Below are 20,395 nucleotides of genomic sequence, written 5' to 3' on the forward strand. Positions count from 1 at the left end.
TCAGTCTCTCACTGGGGACGCTATAGGACTAAAAGTAATTGGAAGAAACGTAAATAATGTCCTTTCCATACATCTTGTAGCCTACGCAATATGGGACTGAGGATACAAAGGAAACCAATGATGTTATATTTCTTCTTTTGGTAGAATTTCCCGGTATGTAATTTGAGTAAGCTGAAGTAACGAGAGCAATGGAAATGAAATTTTATTTTTTGAATAGGTTGCGAGAGAAATTACAAAACCATACTTGTCTTAAAATGAATACTTCATATAAAAAAAAACTTCTATAAAACCACGTTTTACAAATGGACTAAAAACGGGAAAAAAAATTTCCGGTTCTAAAGAATACTTTTGATATACATACTTCAAAATTTTCTGAATATTTTGAATGGTTTGAACTTTTTCACTCAAACTTGTAAAAATTTTCTAAAAATATTTGAACATGGCGCGCATTTTTAGTCAACTACTTATTGATATCTAACTACCTAAAATGCCCTTCACGTTTAAATTTTCGGAGAATTTTTGCAAGTTTGAGTGAAAGACTTCACAACATTTAAAATATTCAGAACATTTTGAATTATGTATATCAAAAGTATTCTTTAGAACCGGAAAATTTATTTTCCCCTTTTTAATTCATTTGTAAAGCGTCGTTTTTTAAAAGTTTTTTTTTGTAATGTATTTATTAAACTCTTTTTGGTCTCCGGATCCGGATCTAGATTCTCAGGATGAAGAACGATCCGGAGAATGATCCGGAAAATGATGCAAAATGATCTGGATTCGGATATGGAGAGATTCAAATATATCAGAATATTAAAATGTTAGGTAAAGAAATGCTTTATACAATTTCTGAGCCAAATCGGATGAGAGGAAACAAGCATCTGAAATTTTGTAAGGTAAGCGACCCGGCTCAATAGTAACCGAAACTCTAATAAACGGAATTTTGATACCAATAGATACATCAAAATAATTGAAATTTATGCTGATCTCAAACATACCAGTTTCATCAAGTTTAGTCTTTCCCATCAAAAGTTACGAGCCTGAGAATATTTGCCTTGTTCTCCAAAAAAGAGCAAAACAGCCCCTAAAAGTCATAGAATCTTAATGAAAATCACAACATCAATTTCAGCATATCAGAGAACCCTAGTGTAGAGGTTTCAAGCTCCTATCTGCAAAACTGTGGAATTTTATATCTTTTTGCTAGAAGAAAGATCAAGGATGCGCGTTTATTTGTTGTTGTTTTTTCCCCAGGGGTGATGGTATGGACCCATTGGTCCTAGAATATCTCGAGAGGGCTCATTCAAACGGAAATAAAAAGTTCTAGTGCCCTTTTTGAGGGACTAAAAAATCGGAGGGCAACTAGGCCCCCTCCCGCGCTCCTTTTTTCCCAGAGTCACCCGATCAAAATTTTGAGATATCCATATTGTTCAGCATGGTCGAAAAATCTAATAACTGTTGTTTTGAGGATGACTTAATCCCCGCAGTTCCCGGGGGAAGGGTTGCAAGTTATGAACTTTGCCCATTGTTTACACATAGAATTGGTTATTGGGATGTATACAGACGTGTTCATGGGGGATTTTTTGCGGTGGAGGTGAGGGTCAAGGGGAGAGGGTTACGTGGGAGGATCTTGACATGGAGGAATTTTTCATGGGGGGGGGAGGGAATTTTCCATGAAGGGGACGCCGGATTTCCCAACATTATTTAAAAAACGATCAGGAATTAAATTTAAAAAAAACAAGTTTTTTCAACTGAAAGTAAGGAGTAACATTAAAATTTGAAACGAACAGAAATTATTAAGTATATGAGGGGGTTCACCCTCTCTTTATTACCTCGCTCTTTACGCTAAAGTTTTTTTTAGTACTGTCAAAAGAGCTATTTATTCTATTTAAACGGGCTTTGTGATTCAAAGGTCATTTTTAAAGAATTGGAGCAAAATTCGAACTTTAGCGTAAAGAGGAAGGTATTGCCGAGGGGGCGAACCTCCTCACATACGCAATAATTTCTGTTCATTTTAAGTTTTAATGTTGCTCCTTACTTTCAGTTGAAAAAACTTGTTTTTTTATTTAATAAAATATGATAAGCCGGGAATGAAAAAGGAGTTTTCGCTTCTGGCGGGTGTTAAATTTAAAAAGGACATGTAGACGGTACCAGTAGACTTAAGATAGGTCCAGGGAGCAAAAACTGTGTTTATTTTGATGTCCTTTAAGCTTTAATAAAAGACAAACAGCATAGGTTCGATGGACTTAGACGGGTATGCAGGAATTTTATTTGGGAGTGACTTTTTTCCGGGGGGGGGGGGGTGAGTTTGAACTTGTCAAAAAAGAAAAAAAGATTCCAAATACAATTCTTTATAACTTTGGAAAAAATCGAAAAATGACGCTAGGGCCTATATCAGGGTTCCGCCTCTTCCATCCCTAACTAGGCAAACTACATTGCATTTTGGCGAACCGTACGTCAGGGTTAAGGTTTCAAGACAATCAAAGTAAATACATATATATGATTTCTGAAAAAAACTGAGATAAAAGGAAATTACATTATCATTATAAATAATTTAAAGGAATGCTTAACATTTTTATGACGATGTTGATGTCGTCAGTGGAGCTTTAGCTAGCTGCATACCCAATAGGATTAGGCTAGCTATATATAAAACGCCTTCATCCCCCGCTCTCCCGGATAATTGGAGGTTATATATTTAGGTCGTAACATTCCCTTGTCAGAGGCAATACTATATCATGGCTTATAGTAAAGAGCCATAAGGCTTCAGTGTTTCATTATTATTATTATTCTTTTTCCTCAGAGGCGTTTCATATGGAATTCAACTGGCTAAAAGGCAACATGTGTATACTACTACTGCTATTAATACTGCTACTACTACTATTACTACTACTACTACTAATACTCCTATTACTGCTCCTACTACTACCACTACTGTTATGATACTGGTACTATTAAGACTAACAGTATGAAGGTGAAAATTTGAGAGAGTACAGAGGGAAAATTTGAATTAAATCAAAACCCACTATATACATCCAGAATATGAAAGGGGAAGATCAATTGACCAAAAATGCAATATTTACACGCTACTATTGCTACTACCACTACTACAACAACAACTACTGCTACCAACACTAGGCTTACTACCGCTACAACTTCTGCTTCTGTAGCGAGTAGACTACTATTAATGCTGCCGATAATGAAGAGAAAATTTGTGGAAATGTTGAGGGGGAAGTTGAGCTAAATCAGAAGATACTATTCGCACACAGATTGTCAAAAGGGCGCATCAGCAATATCTTTGGAACGGCTTTCTGTATAAAACTGAGACTTCTAGGTCATCATGCGCTGGGATGTTCAACTAAACAAAAGGCAACATGTACATACTATTACTGCATTAATACTGCTGCTACTACTGTTAATACTAATACTAATACTTCTACTACTGCTCCTACTGCTACTGCTACTATTATTGTACTAGTACTATTAGGGTTAAGGATACGAAGGTAAAAATCTCACAGAATATAGAGGGGAAATTTGAACTAAATCAAAACACAATATGTGAATGCACATTGCGAAAACACAAATTCCAATGGAATGAGCCCCTCCGTAGTTTATTCGACTACCCTTTCCATATAAAGTGGCTCAAGAAAAAAACGAATACATTGAAGCCTTATTGCTCTTTACAATAAGCAACGCTAGAACTTTCCGAATTTGAGGTGTTTCGGAGGCTATCAATATAATAAAATGGGACAATTTCCTCTTATACTTAATTTGGAAAAGATTTTAACTTGATATAGCATAATTTAAAACCATAATTTTCACTAATTACTGAAACAATTTAGGTTATAATCTGCGAATCACCCTAGAAAACCCTTCAAGGCATTGTATGACTAGAAGTGTCAACATGGCCAGGGTATCATAAGGATGTTAAAAGCATGGTAGTAATGAACCCAAGTATAAAACCCTGAAGTGCATCGTTACGGCGTCCATAAAACCACACAAAGGAAGCAATTATCACGATTGTTATTTTGAAATGCAATAAGAATGCAGCCAAAGTAATCACAATAGTGGCTAATCAGTCGAAGAAAACACACGCCCATAACTTGGCTAAGCCGTAAAGTTTAGTTACGGCTTACATTTCTTATACTGAGAACGTGATACTTCAAAAACGTGCAAAATACAAAGATCCAAAAAGTATGCCTCAGGAGTTGGCAGGACCCCCACAGTCCCTGGGACTGTGCCTTGCGTAATATTTTAGGAATGACTTGAGATATAAATCAGAAATTTCAGGAAGAGTAAGAGGGCCAAGTAGCCCTCAAATTTTGATTTTTTTGGGGGGAAGGGGCAGGGTGGAAGGGCTAAAAATATTTTTTTTAATTCCCCAAAACGTTATTGTACTATGTTTTTGCAAGACGAGGGGACAAGGGGACTTAAAAACTTTGTGATGGGGTTGGGATAGCGGCTAAGAATTCACATCTTCAATCCACCTAAATATTTTTGCCCGATAAACCCCTATGGAAATTAGAATATATTCACATCAAAAAATTTAGGTAAATCAAAGACATTGTGTGTTTTCAGTGGATCAAAACGATGTGTCCGCAATATCCTGGGAGTGGCTTTGGTGATCTAGTTGAAAATTCCAGAGAGGGGGGCGGGTGAACTGGACTTCTAATTTTGATTTTGGGGAGCGGACAGAAGGGAAGAGTCTACAGATTTTGGTCTCTAATTTCTTTAGTATTTTGACACTATGAGCCCCTTTCGGACTAAAATCTATTCCCAGTTAAGTATCAATGAAGACCGAAAGAAACTATGTTTACCCAGGTTATCAAAATAATGTGTCTTAATTATATCAGGAACAACTTGCAGAACCAAAAGAAATTTTAAGGGGTGCAGGAAGTCAAATGGACCTCAAATTGAGGTTTGGGGGAAGATTAGAGGTAGAGTGAAAAAAAAATGCAATCAGTTTACAAAAATGGCGTATCTGCAACATCCTGGGTACGACTTCTGAGGATCGATCTGAAACTTTTTAATACTGGGAAGCTGAATAGACGGCTATTCGATGGTTTTGATTTAATTGGCCATCTTATAATTTACACTCGACGACATTTTGATCCTATTTCAACCAAAATTGCTGTTTTGCGCCCCGAAATGAAACTAAACTCTACTTTGCAGTAGCATATTCTATTTTACTGTAAAAATGGGCACTGTAACTTTCAAATTTCCGTTTGAATGAACCTCATCTTGGTATAACAGGACCACTTAATCTGATATGATCATCTCGGGAGATCGTCTCGGGGAGCCATCCTCCTATATAATGGTACGAAATTTCATTTTTTGTAGACAAAGGCTTGAAACCCATGAACTGGGGCTCTATAATATGCTAAAATTGATATGGTACCTTTCACCAAGAGAACTATCGTTGTTGAGGTATTTGCCCTTTTTTCTAAGATTAGGTAAATTTTCTCAAACTCATAACTTTTAATGAGTAACTATCAAAATTCGATTTTTATAAATTTTGGTTACTATTCTCACGAGTTACTCTTTACTTACAGCTCTTTATCACGGGCTGTTAGATAGTTCTGTGATTTTCTGTATCCGCTAATGACGTTTGATAGAAGTATATCAGTTAATATTAATGGTTCTGTATACAACGGTCAAAGCCACAATGATGGAATTTTGCGCGTTACAATACAATGTCGAGGTTGCAACTAAACAAATTCTTCACTTGTCAGATTTCCAAAATTGGATTTTATCTCTAAACCAACTATAGACACAGAGCAACAAGGATCTCCAAGACCTATTTTAGCCTCCCTCCATGGTTATTTATATGGTGTGATCATTTAAGAAAGTAAGTTGACAACTCTAAATGACTGTAAAAAGTCATATACTGTGGAACCGGAGTTAAAGACGGCCTTAATAAACAATCCTTTTTCTTTTCAAGAATCTAGATCATCTATCTCGTTTTAAAACAAAAGCTGGTACTTATGTATTATAGCAACCCCATTCAAGAAGTAAAATTAGTGAAGTGACGTAGTGAAGTTAATCCTAATGAAATATACCTAATATGATGAAAGTATAATTCTTTAGTAACAAAATTATGGAAACTGAAACAAAGAATAATGGAAAGCAGGCCGCCCAGAACGCGTTATATTAAATACCTAACCTAACCGAAATAACAGCTCAGTATATTAAATTAATAAAAAAAAAACTTTTCCACAGAATAAGTTTTTCAAAGAAAAGTAAAGAAGTCCATTAAACCAAAAATGAACAAAAATAAAATCAAATAATCTACCAAGCGTGAAACTACCACAAATCAGCATCAATAAGTAAATGAAACCCAAAAACAAACAGAAATTACAATAAATAACCGAGTCAAACTCAAAAATGAGCAGAAATTAACATGAGTGGGGCTCAAAACCCCTATGCCTTCACAAGGTCAGAACATAATTTGCACTTTACTAGAAAAATATAAATGTTTTTACTTTTATAACTTTAATAAGTCAAATAATGTTAACATTTTGATCCCTAAATGTCAGTATATGTATATTAAACTGACAATGCATATTCATTTGTATTTTTTTCAGTAAAGTACATTTTTTGGTTTAATCGAGTTATTTACTTTTCTTTGAAAAAATTATTTTGTGGAAAAATTTTTTTTTAATTAATTTCTTTTAGTTTTATATTGATATAGTCTTTTCAGGGAAAAAAGAAAATAATTCTTTAAATCTTTTTTTTTTTTTTTTTTTAAGACTTTATAGTTTGACCTGCTATTTGTATGGTGGAGAAAAATTTTCAGCAATTTCTAACAACATACGCCCTTTTAAAAATCCTGACATAAATACTAGTGTTTAATTTAGTTTCATACCTCCTCTAGTTGACCTGAAATAGAAAACTTGATACCATTCCCAAAAAAAAATCGATGTACTTTCTTTGATAGCTTGGATACACTTACGCTATTTTGATTTGGTAAAATTTTAAGAGCAGAAGTAGCCCCGACAGTTTGAACATAATACCCTCAGTCGTTCTTGGAACACTGCTGAGATGCCTTATTGGGAATTAGCATTAACACAGTGCATTTTGATTTAATCTTAAGGCAACATTACTGGGTAAAGAGGGTGGGCGTGGGAGGAGGACTAGTTGCCCTCCAATGACTTTCGACTATTAAAAAGGGCATCAGCCCTGTCTATTTTCAATCGAATGAGCCCTTTTCGAAGTTCCTAAAACGACTCCTTCGATAAGAAGTGCCCTGGTCTAAAAGAAAAATAAATAATAATAATACATTGTACCCACATCGATCTTTACTACAAAAATATCAAACCTTCCAATCACTTTTGACTATTAAAAAGGGCACTAGCCCTTTCAATTTTCAATCGAATGAGCCCTTTTTGAGTTTCTACTACGAACTTTCAACTACGTTAAACAAAATGGCTGTCTCAAAATTTTGAGTGGATGTGTTTGGGGAAAAGGTGGGCGCGAGAAGCGGGCGTTAGTTGCTCACCAATCACTTTCAACTATTAAAAAAGGCACTAGCCCTCATAATTTCCAATCGAATGAGCCCTTTTTAAGTTTCTACGACAACTCTTTCAACAAAAACCTTATATGCCCCCAGGGTATAACTTACAACTCTTGCCTTGAGGGCTGGGGGTGTCATCCTAAAAGACCTAATTTCCAGAACTTTGAACTACGCTGAAGAAAATTGTTATCTCAAAATTTTGATTGGATGTTTTTGGGGAAATTGTGGGCATGAGATGCCCTCCAATCACTTCTAACTATTAAAAAGGGTACTAGTTCTGTCCATGTCCAATAGAATAAGTCCTTTTTGAATTTTCTGCAACACCGCTTTCTATAGGAACCTTGTATTTCCCATGGTATAACTTACAACCCTTGACCTGTGGGGTGTGAGGGGGTTGTCATCTTGAAAGACATAATTTCAAGACCTTTCAACTACGTGGAACAAAATAGCTATCTCAAAATTTTGATTGGATGTGTTTGGAGAAATGGTGGGCGTGAGAGGGGGGCTACTTGCCGTCCAATAACTTTCGGCTATTAAAAAGGGCACTAGCCGCTTTAATTTCCAATTTAATGATTCTTTTTAGAAGTTTCTACGACAACGCTTTATATAAAAAAAAACTTATATGGCCCCAGGGCATAACTTACAATCCTTGCCCTGAGGGCTGTGGGAGGAAATTCACCCTCAAAAACATGATTTCCAAACATTTTAACTAAGTCGAACAAAATGGCTATCTCAAAATTTTGACTGGATGTGTTTGGGAAAATGGTGGGTGTGAGAGGAGTATTAGTTATCCTCCAATCACTTTCGACGATTAAAAAGGGCACAATCCCTTCTAATTTCCAATCGAATGAGCCCTTTCTGAAGTTTCTACAACGTCACTTTCTATAAAAAAAAAACCTTATATGCCCCCAGGGCACAACTTTTTTCTTTTCTAGCAGTCACTGAAACAGGAAGTGAGGTCTCCACAGGTGCCTAAAGTAAAACAATACTAGTACTCTTGATTTACTAAGGATTTGAGGAATTTGACAATCAATCCATTTTAGTTATTAAATAAAAAAAAAGTTTTTTTAACTGAAAGTAAGGAGCGACATCAAAACTTAAGACGAACAGAAATTTTACCGTATATGAAACGGGCTGTCCCCTTCTCAACGCCTCGCTCTTTACGCTATAAGTTTTTTTATTGTTTTAAAAAATAAAGTTGTGAAACAGAGTCAAACTTTAGCGTAAAGAGTAAGGAGCAACAACATCAACTGGATTTATCAGCATTATTTGAAAAAAAAACAATCAGAAATTAAATAAAAAAAATGGATTTTTTCAACTGAAAGTAAGGAGCAACATCAAAACTTAAACGAACGGAAATTATTACGTTAAAATTATTACGTCGGGTTCGCCCCCTAGTCAATACCTTGCTCTTTACGCTAAAGTTCAAATTTGGTTCCAATTCTTTAAGAATAACCCATTATCACAAAGGCCGTTAGTTAGAATAAATAGATCTGATGGAAGTACAAAATTTGGTTCCAATTCTTTAAGAATAACCCCTTATCACAAAGGCCGTTAGTTAGAATAAATAGATCTGATGGAAGTACAAAAAAACTTTACCGTAAAGACAGAGGTAATGCCAAGGGAGCGAACCCAACAATTTTTTTAATTTCTGATTGTTTTCTTTTAAATAATGCTGAGAAATCCAGCGCCCCCTTCATAGCAATGTTCCTTCCCCACGAAAACTTCCTCCATGGGAAGTTTATATATATATATATATATATATATATATATATATATATATATATATATATATATATATATATATATATATATATATATATATATATATATATATATATATATATATAAGTGTCTTAACGATACGCTGAAGCGAAGCCAAATTTACTTCAGTAAATAAAATATGTAAAAATAAGGAGAAATAATAGTATTTATTCTCATACCACAAAAAATTGGAGAAAGGGGTGTCACGCAATGCCAGTCAGATACGCAAAGCGAGAGGAAGGGGTCATAAGTCATCAGCTAAACCTCCGGAATTAGCTGCATATTTCATAATTTTCACATCATCTGCCTGTTTTCCTGCATCGATGAATTGCCCCTCCAATGAAACTTAATTATGTGTGGGTGGCTGACAAAGTTGACGGAACGTAAAAACGCCGAAATTTCAGTTAATAACAACGTTTTGAACCTATTTACAAACTAAGAAACGTCCAAACTGAAAGAAAACGTGCTATAATATTATATTCTAGCCAAAGAGCCAGTCAGACGACAAGCGTAAAAAAAAGGTAGTGTATACTCTTTTTTGAGGACCGAAAAAATACTCTACTCCCTTCCCACAAAGCAAAAGTCTTCTCACCCCCCCCCCCTACTAAAAATTCTGAAAGCTTTAAATCGATCCTCCAGATGCGGGACAGGAAGAACTTTTCAGAGATGCTGGCTTCAATTATCCGCTGTATAATCTGACGTAGCCGGTTAGATGTTGTGAACACCTACCAGTTACATAAAGTAAGATTAATAACACTAGCTTCTAGGCCTAAACCAGGGTTCAAATTTCATTTCATATTAACTATTAAATAGAAAAAACATGTTTTTTTAATTGAAAGTAAGTAGCAACATTAAAAATCCAAATGAACAGAAGTCATTCCATATATGAAGAGTTGCCTACTCCACAAAACCTTTCTCTTTACGCTAAGGCTGTCGGCACTCTTAGAAAAGCTTCCTATTCTAATTAAACAGCCCCTGTGCTTCAGTAGCCGTTCTTAAATTTGGGACAAACAATCAAACTTTAGTGTAACGAGCAAGGTATTGAGGAGGGGGCAATCCTTCATATATGGAATAATTTCAGTCGTTTTTGGTTTTAATGCTGCTCCTTACTTTCGGTTAAAAAAAAATATTTTTTTAAATTTAATTTCTGTTTGTTTTTCAAATAATGCAAAGTAAATCTGGCTCAGCCTCCATGAAATATACCCCCCCCCACGACAAACTCCTCACGTGAAAATTTTATCCATAGTAAATTATACCCCTCCGTCAAGTTCCCTCCAAACATGTCCATCCTCGCTGAAATCCCCCCCCCCCTGTATAATTTCTTGCGGACGATTCAGCCTGAAAAATTATCCTTAGCATATTTTTATTTGAAAAAAGACTTTAATATCTAATCGGTTTCTCGATCACTCCGGAAATACCACCCGGATAATTCCCCCAGAACATCTCCATATGCAAAATTGAGTTGGCAAAGATGATGTAAGACAATTAACAAGAATTTCGTATAGGATTCTGTCAAATCTCACCACTGCAAAATTTTCCCTGTAAATTCCCCTCCCCCCTAGAAATTTCCCTCCCCAAGGAAGATTCTCCCAGTGGAAATACACCGCGAGCACAAAATCTCCCTCTCCCGAAAAATGTCTGTATACTTCCCAATAATAAATAATATACGTAAACAATGGGCAAATTGCGTAACTTACAGGTTATGACTTACTCTCCTGACTTACTTACCCTCCCCACGCACTGAGGTTTTTTTTTTACCCCTAAGGACATAGTCATTTGATATTTCAACTATACTGAACAAAATGGCTATCTCAAAATTTTGATCAGATAACTTTGGAAAATAGATCTGCGTGGGAGGGGGCCAGTTTCCCCTTCAATCTTTTTTGTCACTTAAAAAGGGCACTAGAACTTTTAATTTGCGTTCAAATGCGCCCTCTCTCGTCTTCTAAGCACGCAACCGTGATCTGTCTTTTGGCAAAAATAGCAACATTTTACATTCCTTGAGGTTTAGGGGGTGTTTCCCCGCTATTTCAAAAATCCGGCAAATTTTTTCAGGCTCGATGGTAACACTACACTTGATGAATCTTATATATTTGTAATCAGCATAATAAGCTGATTTTTTACGTAGCCTATCTATTGATACCAAAATTCCATTTTTTAGAGCTTCGGTTACTATTGAGCTGATTCACTCCTTACTTACAGTTCGTTACCACGAACTGTTTTGTTGAAAACTTAAATGATGTATTCATACATTATAACCAAACATTTGTGATAAATAGAAGCTTTAGGAAGATACTGAAAAGCAGTTCTTAAATGGACTTTTAGCTCAGCATAGTTTCCTTTGATCCGACCTGGCATAAGACATAAGCGTAAGGAAAACAACCCTTATCTAACCACACATAACCACAACTTTGGATAATCAAATTTCTAATCTGACACTAGATCTTTTAGAACCTTTAGTAGCACTCTCAGTAGTCTTACTGGTAAATCAGCATTTAGATGTAACTGATAACCAAGAGCATGGAGAGGAGAGTTCTACTCAAAAGAGCCCCTTGTATTGGTTTTATGCAAAGAAAATAAAAAGATTCACCTCCTGTACAATGACTAAATGTTACATTTTGGCCAACCGGTATCAAAACCCATTAAATATACTCCCCATGATTTAAGGGCGCCATATGTTGCAGTCACTCCAACTGAATTAATCAATGATGCCACAAAAAAGCAAAATGTGTTCAGTTAAACTTTTCTTCATTCAAATATAATGGAAACTGCAACCTACTATTTACGGAGTTCATTTAGCCTACCAACTTCAAGCAGAAGTTTTTTTTTAAGTCTTTGTTTCGGCTGCCTGATGTGTAACAACCAGAATTGCCAACTGAACATACTTTATGTCCAAAGAATATATTCCAATGTGCCGGGACACAATGACATAATAGGGCAAAAAAGGGACATATTTTAGAAATTTGGGACACAAAAGAGACATATTTTGCAAATTTATGACATAAAATAGTATATTTCCCTGTTGGATACATATTTTTGTAATTAAAATGTCATTTTTCACCAAATTGGTGCTAAAAATACTTATCTAGCAATAAATTTACTGAACTACTTACTTTCTACTATTTTTTTTTACGTTTTATACTGTATTTTTTGGCAGTTGCTTGATCTTTCCCGCAGACAACTATCTGCAAATACTCTTGATATTCTTTACAAGCTTGTATTCTATCATCTACAAACGATTTTATTTCTCCTTGCTTTTACGCTAGTCAAGATAATAGGCAAGCAGACACATTTTTCGTTAACAATCGCTTCCGGCTTCCAATAGTCAGGCAAAAACATCTATCTATTTATCAAGTATTACTAACTGAAAATCCAAAGTTAACAAAAGAAAACAAATTGGATTCTTGATGATCTGGAATCAATTTTGATGTCAATAGATGTACTAAAAGAATTAGCTGATTATGTTGATTCCGAATATATAATGTTTACTAAATTTAGTGTTACCCATCAAAGGCTATGGGTCTAAAAAATTTGCCAAATTTTCAAAAAAGGTGAAAAATACCCCCTAAAAGTCAAAGAATCTTAACGGAAATCACGAAATCTGATTCAGCGTATCAGAGAACCCCACTGTAGATGTTCCAAGCTTCTATCTATAAAAATACGAAATTTTGTAGTGTTTGCCAGAAGAAGCATCACGGATTCGTGTTTATTTGTCGCTGTTACTTTTTCCAGGGGTGATCGTATCGAACCAATGGTACTAAAACATCGCAAGAGGGCTCGTTCAAACGAAAATTATAAGATCTAGTGTCCTTTTATGACCCCTCAGAACCACCAGAGGAGGGGCCGCAAGTTATGAAATTTGCCCATTGTTTAAATATAGTATGTGTTATAGGGAAGTATACAAACATTTTCTAAGGGGGGGGGGGGGAAGGAGATCTTCTGGGGACTGATTTTCTACGGGGAGAAGTTCCCGTTGGGATGGAAGTTTCTAGGGGGGACCTTTTCAGGGAAAATTTCACATGGGGAGAATTTACTAGAATCCGCATTGGAAATTTGCTCTATTTGTGTTACTTTCTTGTTATTGGTTCAATTTTATATATGGAAACGCTTTTAGAGAATTATCAGGGGGAGTTTTCAGTGGAGCTGTAAATCTCTGGGGATTTTTATGGGCGGGATTTTTCATGGGAGAATTATCATCAGGAGAAATTCATGGGAAATTTCTGGAGGAGAAACTGTCCAAGGGAAGGGGAGGGATATTTTCACTACAAGGATATTTCCCAATGACCTTAAAAAGGATCAGAAACTAAGTGAAACCAAGCCTTTCTTCAAATAAAAGTGTGCTAAGGAGTGTTTTTCAGCCAGAATTGCAAGCAAAAATTTTTCGCGGAAGAATTTGCAGCAGGGATGGAGTTGTCCGGGGGTAATTTCCCGGTGGAAGAATTTTACATGGGAGGAACTTTATATACTAGAATTGTTCGTGGGGAAATTTTCCACAGAGGGGTGAATTTCCTGGGATTATCTGAAAAATGATCAGAAATAAATAAAAAAAAAACTAAGTCTTTTGTACTGAAATTAAAGAGTGCCATTACAACTTAAAATGAACAGAAATTATTCCGTATGTGACGTGGGCTACTCCCACCTCAATATCCCCCTCTCTATGCTAATATTCGACCTTTTGTGTAATTTTTTAAGAACGATTCTTGAAACATAAGTGCCTTGTAATTGAATCAAAACCTTTTTTAAAAGTTCTTAAAAAGATTTTAGTTGTAAGAAAGGAGTTTCTTTTTGTTTTAAGTTTTTATGTTGCTCCTTACTTTAAGTAGAAAAACTTATTATTTCATTAATGAATTAAAGAGTGATAAGGTTACAATTTATTTTTTACTTTTGACCAAGGCACATCGTGTAGAAAGGGTTGTCGTTGAAACTACGAAAGTGGCTCGATTGTAAATTAAAAGCTCCAATGCCCTTTCTAAGAATCATAAGTGATTGGAGGGCAAACAGCCCCTCTCCCCGCCCGTCATTTCCCCAAACATGTCCAACAAAAATTTTGAGATTGCAATTTTGTTCAGCATATTTGAAAGGTCCATTACTTATGTTTTTTTGTGGATGACGTCCCCCCCCCAAAAAAAAAACTTTCAGGGCAAGGGCTATGAATTATGCTAGTTCCCTATTAATAACATATAAGATATCTATGGAAGGGTGGGTATTATGAACTTTGGAGTGGGCTCACTGGATTGAAAATTATAAGCTCTAGTGCCATTTTTATGAGTCAGAAGTGGACAGAGGCAAACCAGTCACCCCCTCCACCCACGTCTTCTTTTCCCTAGATGCATCCAACATATATTTTGAGACGGTCATTTTGTTAAAAATGGTCAAAAGAACATATAATAATGCCCCCTGTAATAAAGACCCCTGGGACAAGGGTTGTAAGTCATGTCCCTGGGGTATGTAAGCTTTTATGGAATGGGTAGTCGTATAAACTTCAGATGGGGCTCATTTGATAAAAGTTTAATGCCTTTCATAAGAGTCAAAAGTGATTTGAGGACAAGTTCCCCCTCCCCCTCCCGCGCCTATCATTTCCGAAAACCAGCATCCAATCAAAATTTGTAGACACCTGTTTTGTTCATCATTGTAGAAAGGTCCAATAATTATGCCTTAAGTTCTCATTTGTGACTGCGTGACCCCTTTTTAGTTTTCTAGAAACATTTTTTTCTATATGATTTGATTGGAGCAACAACAACAAAAAATCACATTCTTCATACCCTTCATAGTAATGAATGCTATGTAAATAACGATAGTTGTCAATAAAGAAAGCCTAACTTTTGATAACATTAAATCAAAAAATCAGCTTTTATGGTGATCCTAAATATGTATTTGTTTATTAGTATAATTATATAAAACAACTTAAGAAGGGCGTTTTCGGTAAAAAAAAAATTAAAAAATATGCCATCATATTTTGCTTGCATTGCAAGAGTACTCATGAGCTGATGTATGAAGCCACCATAATCAGAAATGTATCGAATATGAGAAATAATCAGAAATGTGAACGGACTGCTGAGAATTTCTGTATTTTCCCCCTGAATTCTGTGTTTTATTGTCATTTTTTTGCCAGGAGTTATTCTATTTATCTAGTTGTCATTTTGAAAAAGATTACATTTTTTAGTTATGAAGCATAAAGGTTTCAAATATATTAGGTTTTGGTATTCAAAATTAAATTAAAAATATTGAATAAACATTTTTTATTTGATTTTCTTCATCTTAGTTTTTAATGTTTTACTTTGAACAAACTACTTCGATAATGATTTACTTTTTATAAATACTGAGTAGTCTAAAGGGATTAAATATTTAGGTGTTGAATAACCAAGTTCAATACTTTCGATATTGTTAAAAAATATCCGTCCAATACTTCGACATTGTTCAAGAGAACTAAGAAGCTTGATCATTAAAACATAGTTCGCGAGTTTGTCCATTAAAATGTACTTTTTTATGCATCTTGTAGGAAGATAAATAAAAAAGTACTTTTTTATGTATCTCATTTGGCAGGAAGATGAGCCTTAAGCTCCCACAAGCAGTTTTGTACTATTTATATGTTTTTAAGACTTTTGTGCTTTCACACTAGTTCATTCTGTATTGATGAACTAAATGAATCTTTTTCCGTTTCATTATATTCCATGTTAAGTGACCACTTTGAAAGAAGCTTTCAAGTCGTAAAATAACTAGTTTCTGAAATTTCAAGATGGACATATTATGGACAAAATATGGACATAATTTGGCTGAAAAGGACACATTTTTGGATGCTCAAGGGACATATTCAATGACCAAAAAGTTGGCAACTCTGGTAACAACTACAAGCCTAGTAAAAAACTGAATTCAGGAGAACCATACCTGTCTTAATGGCGGTGAGCGCAAAAAGGATGGCCGTAATCCTTGCTCCTGAGTATCGCATTTCATTTCCCAGCATAATCAATACGTCGCGCGAAATATTCTCTCAAATACCAAATCTAACCAATTTCAAACGCTTAACCACAAGCTATCAATACCGTCAACACAATATAAAGAATATCACTCGCCAAATTATTTGGAACTGGAATTTGTCTCGGAATCACTACTAAATAATTTTTCAAAGGAATTAGAAATATTTCTCGTCTTCCTTAGAATTTCTGGATGGACTGAAAAAAAAGAGACAGAATATTAGAAATCTAGGTTATACTTTGTAAAACCATTGAGCAGTTTCTTAACACAGTTGATAGTGTAATAACGTCGTGTCCAAATGTACAATATCTTTCTAAGGTAAAAAGGTAAAAGGTAAAAAATGTAAAAAGGTAAAATATCGTGTACTAAAAAAGGCACTGTCGTTGAAGCTAGAAGTAACAGTTCGAAGTTGTTAAAATTATTTATGTAGATTGCTTTGATATCTTATTGTTATGTTTTGTTGTTCGGTTAATTTGTAAAATTTTGCTTTAAAACTTAATTTTGTTCTTGACAAAACTAGTATTTTTGACTAATCGTAGATACCACTCCTAAGAACATGCTTTGATCTGATTATAAAATTAATGCAAACTGAAGAAAAATATATATATATTTTGTAGAGAAACTTAGGTTGTAATGCTGTTTATTCGCTTCTTTAAACACTTACAACATTTCATAGAAGCATAAAATGCTTTTGTTATTTTACAGAACTTGAAAGTCATGATCAATGTCATGAAAATAGTTCTTAATTCGAGCTGTGTGTTTTCATTTGTCAGAACATCAAAAAAGAAAGAAACCAAATCAGCATAAAAGCCAAGATTATAGAAAAGTACTACTAAATGTAGATTGATAGTTTAATATATATTGATATTCATTCCTGAAAGTATAATCAGCTTCGGATTTATTAACGTTATGAAAGAGAAAGCATTTAAAATGTGTTTGTTTTCAATAAAGCGCAAATGACATTCTGGTCTTTATCAGACTTAGGGGACGTTAGTAATAGTTTTGTTTGTGGTAGTTTTGGTTCCACTTAAGTTTGAACAGATTATTTACAGTAATTCCTTTTCATTTTTGTTTCATTTCTTTATTGACGGTCATTTATGTCTGTTTTGAGCTTGAAAAACTATTTGACTCTATTAGGCTCATCTTTGGTTTCATTTTACTCTTTAATTTTCTTTGAAAACTTCTCTTGTGGATACTTTTTTTCGTAATTAATCCAAATTCGTTTTTGTTGATATGTTTTTTTTATTGATTAATAAAAGGGATATTTGTAAAGCTTTGTTCCGTTTTCTCCTTAAGAATCAAGACATTTTTTGGACACAATTTTTGAAAAAATTTTAATAACTGTTGTACTGTAGACTTTTGGATGGAGGGTTATAGGGAATATAGTTCAAATAAATGGATTGAAAATCTGCATAATCTGGGGTTCTATAGGGCTAAAGCTAGTCTGACCCTCATCATGTTGCAACCTTGATTATAGACATTTTTTTTGATGGACCATTTTATTTTAAAAATTATTGTGTTATATTTTGCTTTGACGGGTTGTTAGTCTAAATAAATGCTTTTTGAGCTTGTTTATTATAAATTTCGAATTTGTTGAATAAAAGTAAAAAATCGTACGCCAGTAATCAATGCAATGAGATTTGTTTCCGGGTAAAGTAACTTTGGTTCTACAACTTTAATTAATGCCTTCAGGGGCTGGAATTTGAATCAGGACAGCATAAAAGAAGATCATTTCACACTAAGAATCAATATAACCACATTTTCAAGCGTTTGCTGTTCTTGATTTTCGGGGGGGGGTGGGCTCTTGGATATCCCAAATAAAAATTTAGAATCTACTGGATCTCCCAGTCCAATATTCCCTTACAGTTTCAGCTGGGCGCCTTAAGCCTTTAGTCAGGGGCGTAGCTAAAGTGTTGTTATTGTGGGAGGGGGGGGGGGGAAGAGGTGGTGCTATTGAAGTAGGTGCCATTGAAGCAGTAGTGAAGAAAAGTAACTATTTAACAAACACGCTACTTGGTGAATTTAAAAACATTATACATTACATTAAAAACAATAAATACTCATTAAACAATCATAAATATAAGTGCTGATGCTCGGCTTTTACTTAAATTGTCAGCAATGAGCTGCTGAAGACGATACCTCAGGGCAAGGGTTGTAAGTTATGCCCTGGGGGCATATAAGGTTTTTATTAAAAGCGTGGTCATATAAACTTCGAAGGGGGCTCATTGGATAGGTAATCAGACACTCTAATGCTTTTTTAAGAGTCAAAGTGATCGGAGGGCAGCTATCCCCGCCCCACAAACGTCGTATTGTCCCAAAATACATCTAATAGAAATTTTGAGATAATCCTTCTATTCAAAATAGTCTAATTATCATATAACAAGGCTTTTAGGGTTGAAACAAACCCCAGAGATTAGGGGCAAGGGTTGTAAGTTATGCCCAGGGGGGGGTAATTAAGGTTTTTATGGAAGGGATGGTTATCTAACTTTAGAAGAGGCTCATTTAGTAGAAAATTGGAAGTTCTAGTTCCTTTTTAAGCGTCAAAAGTGATGGACGGCATTTAGCCCCCCTCCTCTTCTACAACCAATCATTTCACCAAACGCATCTAATTGAAATTATGCGATAGCGATTTTTTTTTCAAAATAGTTCAAAGAACTATAATAATGTCTCTAGGGATGACACAGTCCCCCAGAGCCCCGGGGATAGGGCTGTAAGTTATTTTATAAGGGTATATAAGGTTTTTATTGAATGGGCGGTCGTATAAACAGCAGATGGGGCTTATTTGATTTGAAACTGGAAAGTGGTCATATATGCTTTGGAGGGGACTTTATATGCTTTTGAGGGGACTAATTGGATTAGTAGTTATAAGTTCTAGTGTCCTTTTTAAAAGTCGAAGTAAGCAGAGCGCAGCAACTCCTCCCCCCCACACAGATGTGTCAAATAGGTACTTTGAGACAGTCCTTTTATTCAAAATAGTCCAAATACCATATATCAAGGCTTTTGAGGTTGATAGAAACCACCAGAGCCTAAGGGCGAGGGTTGTAAATTATGCCCCTGGGCATATAAGGTTCTTATAGAAGGGATGGTTGTATAAGCTTTAGAAGTGGCTCATTTGGTTGAAATTGGAAGCTCTAGTTCCATTTTAAGAGTCAATGGTGATGGAGGTCAAGTAGAACCCCCCCCCCCCCATCTAACTACCCCTCTTTTCACCAAATGCATTTAATTGAAATGGTGCGATGGCAATTCGGTTTAAAATAGTCCAAAGAATATATAACAATGCTTCCAGGGCTGGCAAAATCCCCCAGAGCCCTGGGTCAAGGGTTTTAACCTATGCCCTGGGGGCATATAAGGTTTTTATGGAGAGGATTGTCGTATTAAATTCAGATGGGTCTCATTTTATTAAAAAATTGTTGAACAACATTGTCCAGCATACAAATACCAGGCCAAACTAAAAATTATTAAAGAAAAACCGGAAAGATTCAAACTATTATTTTCTTTTTCCCTCAAAAAGACTATGTCATTGCAAAACAAACAGAAATTAATTAAAAAAAAATTCACAAAATGAGTTTTTCAAAAAAGTAAAGAACTCTATTAAACCAAAAATGAACAAAAATAGAATCAAATAATCTACCAAGCATACAACTACCACAAATCAGTATCAATAAATAAATGAAACCCAGAACGAACAGAAATTAAAATAAATAATAGAGTCAAACTCAAAACCAGCAGAAATTAATATAAGTAGGGTTCAAAACTCCTATGCTTTCTAAAAGCCAGAATATAATTTGTACTTTAATTAAAAAAATTCTTTTAAATGTTTTCATTTTTATAACGTTAAGAAATCAAAAATTTATTAAGATTTTAAGGAATAAATATCAGCATATGTATATTAAACTTACAATGCACATTCGTTTGAAGTTTTTCAGTAAAGCACAAATTATATTCTGGCTCTTAGTAAGCATACGGGTTTCGAGTCCTACTCATATTAATTTCTGCTGGTTTTGAGTTTGACTCTGTTATTTATTTTAATTTCTGTTCGTTTTGGGTTCCATCTATTTATTGATACTGATTTGTGGAAGTTGCATGCTTGGTAGATTATTTTATTCTGTTTTTGTTTATTTTTCGTTTAATGGACTTCTTTACTGTTTTTTGAAAAAC

The 20,395-nt window shown here is 34.8% G+C and overlaps 1 protein-coding gene across 3 annotated transcripts in view; it reads right to left on the reverse strand.

Annotated features, from left to right (window-relative positions):
• The window catches only part of LOC148944499 (uncharacterized), a 457,232-nt gene that overhangs the window by 338,579 nt on the left and 98,258 nt on the right, over positions 1–20,395 (reverse strand). For all 3 annotated transcript variants that reach the window (XR_016142881.1, XR_016142880.1, XM_089100628.1), the window contains exon 2: positions 16,151–16,434. The gene's annotated coding sequence lies outside the window, so the exon portion shown is untranslated. The remainder of the gene's footprint in view (positions 1–16,150; positions 16,435–20,395) is intronic.

Source organism: Artemia sp. Qi Xiang Cuo, chromosome 14, assembly GCF_049724085.1.
Source record: "Artemia sp. Qi Xiang Cuo chromosome 14, ASM4972408v1, whole genome shotgun sequence".
In the NCBI taxonomy this organism is placed as follows: Eukaryota; Metazoa; Arthropoda; class Branchiopoda; order Anostraca; family Artemiidae; genus Artemia; species Artemia sp. Qi Xiang Cuo.